This window comes from Triplophysa rosa, linkage group LG7 (assembly GCF_024868665.1).
Source record: "Triplophysa rosa linkage group LG7, Trosa_1v2, whole genome shotgun sequence".
In the NCBI taxonomy this organism is placed as follows: Eukaryota; Metazoa; Chordata; class Actinopteri; order Cypriniformes; family Nemacheilidae; genus Triplophysa; species Triplophysa rosa.
This window is the reverse complement of record NC_079896.1, coordinates 27,160,185-27,162,684: the sequence shown is the minus strand read 5'-3', so window position 1 is coordinate 27,162,684 and position 2,500 is coordinate 27,160,185. Positions and strand designations below refer to the sequence as shown.

The 2,500-nt window shown below is 41.7% G+C and overlaps 1 protein-coding gene across 1 annotated transcript in view; it reads right to left on the bottom strand.

The window, feature by feature from the left end:
- grap2b (GRB2 related adaptor protein 2b) overlaps positions 1-737 on the bottom strand; it is a 4,018-nt gene extending 3,281 nt beyond the window's left edge. The window contains exon 1 of the mRNA XM_057338310.1: positions 615-737. The gene's annotated coding sequence lies outside the window, so the exon portion shown is untranslated. The remainder of the gene's footprint in view (positions 1-614) is intronic.
- Positions 738-2,500: the final 1,763 nt, after the last annotated feature.

Here is a 2,500-nt window from a genome sequence, read left to right as displayed (position 1 = left end):
CACATGTCAGTCAAACCCAACAGCCACAAGGCAACACAGATACTCAAACTACACTACTGACATGTGAATAACACAACAAACACAGTAAACGCTTGAGCTGTTAGCATGTTTAATCCAGTAATGTGTGTGTTCATGCAGCATCAGCATCTGTTTCCGTTCAGAGCCGTTTCTAAAAGCTCGCTTGAAAGCTTCAGGTCGAATGTTGTAAAAGTACAGAACAATGGGGCTGTGGTCACAACGTTTAGCTCAGTGAAGATTTATTTTATAGACACAAACCTTAACTACGATCATGACTAAAAATACATCTTCAGACACATCTGTTACTGTAGCACACAGGTGCATTTATTGACATGGTTTGAATATTGACACGTTAAATGGGGTAACGTAACTTGTCACCTTGGCAACCTTCCATTGAACAGCCTGTAATACTTACATACTGTTTAAATATACACTTTGTGATGACTAATCCTGTCTTCAACAGAAACCACAACACTTACATCAGACTCATCTCTAAACTCAAAAGGTTTTAGTTCACTACATGAGCACAACTTTTTTCAGATTCATACAGCGTTGTTTGAAGAATATGCGGTAAATATAAAGATGGTTGTACTTACAGTTCCCAATGCGAGTTTTCTTACACGAGCTGTCAGCTTATTTCATTACGTCTGGCGGAAGACCTCAAGTCAAACTCATGTTGCATTATGTACGAATCTCTCATGCATGATTGGAAAAAGAGGAAACAGAAATAAGAAATTATACCCTCCCCTTGAGTTCTCACCCATCCAGCTGTTGTTTAAACTGTGACTGACACACACACACCCGCACTCGCACACACGCACAGGCACACACACGCACACACACACACCCGCACTCGCACACACGCACAGGCACACACACGCACACACACGCGCACACACACATGTTGGGTTTCCACATGTTTTATGGGGACATTCCATAGACACAATGGTTTTTATACTGTACAAACTGTATCTCATATTCCCTCCCCCTAACCCTAACAATCACACACAACTGTCTGCTCTTTTACATTTTCACTAAAGTTCATTCTGTATGATTTATAAGCTTGTTTCCTCATGGGGACCAAAACATGTCCCCACAAGGACAAGGGTTTTGGATATTGCCATCTTTGTGGGGACATTTTGTCCCCATACCGTAGGGTTTACCCTACCCACACACACACGCACACACACACGCGCGCACACACACACACACACGTGTCTTCATATTACACAGTGTGTGTGCACACATGTATGTATGATTGTGTAGAGTTGAGTATTTTACAGGAGATCTAATGAAATGATGTCACATTCTTCTCTGTTGTTGTAGTAAAATACTAGAGAGAGAGAAACGCTTCTGCAGTGGAAAGAAGAAGTTTAACATGGACCCTAAGAAGGTGAGTGAGTGAGATGAAGATGAAGTGGAAACTCTCACCTCCTCTCTGTTGACGTCTCCTACAGACGGGATCTGTGGTCAGTGGTCAGTGGTGTGAAGATCTGATGTCCATGAGATCATGTTTGATCAGATGAGAGATGTGCAGTGTGTGTGTGTGTGTGTACACTCTTAAAAAAGGTGCTTCAAAAGGTTCTTCCGTGCCATAGAAGAACCTTGTGGTTCCATAAAGAACCTTTAACATCTGAAGAACCTTTCTGTTTCACAAAATGTTCTTTATGGCAAAAGAAGGTTCTTCAGATAATCAAAAAGTGAGAAAGAGATGGATGTTTAAAGAACCTTTGACTGAATGATTCTTTCTGGAACCAAAACAGGTTCTTCTATGGCATCGCTGTTAAGAACCTTTCAAGCACCTTTATTGTTAAGAGTGTAGATGAGGAGGTGAGAGACTGGAGGTGTGTTTACTGAGCAGATGGAGAGGAAACTTTCTGAATAATGTTTGTGGTTTGGTGACGCTCACTGACACACAAAGAGCAAGACCACCGAGAGCAGAGCCCAGAGACAGAAGAGCTCTTGATACCTTCATTCTGAGTGACACACAAACACCACCACACACATGATCAAGAGAAGAGAACTAGATAGAAGAGAATCCAGATATGAGTGTGTGTGTGTTGAGGTGTGATGTGATGTTGTGTGTTTCAGGGTGTAAAGTATCTTGTGGAGAATGAGCTGCTGGATTGGAAAGCAGAGCCAGTGGCTGAGTTCCTGTATAAAGAGGAAGGACTGAACAAGACGGCCATCGGAGAGTTCCTGGGGGAGAGGTGACACAACACAACACAGCACAGCACTACACTACACAAACAATACAAACACAACCCAACACAACACTACACAAATAATACACAAACACAACACTACACAACACAACACTACACAAATAGTACACAAACACAACACAACACAACACAAATAATACACAAACACAACCCAACCCAACCCAACACAAATAATACACAAACACAACACTACACAAATAATACACAAACACAACCCAACACAACACAACACAACACAAATAATACACAAACACAAC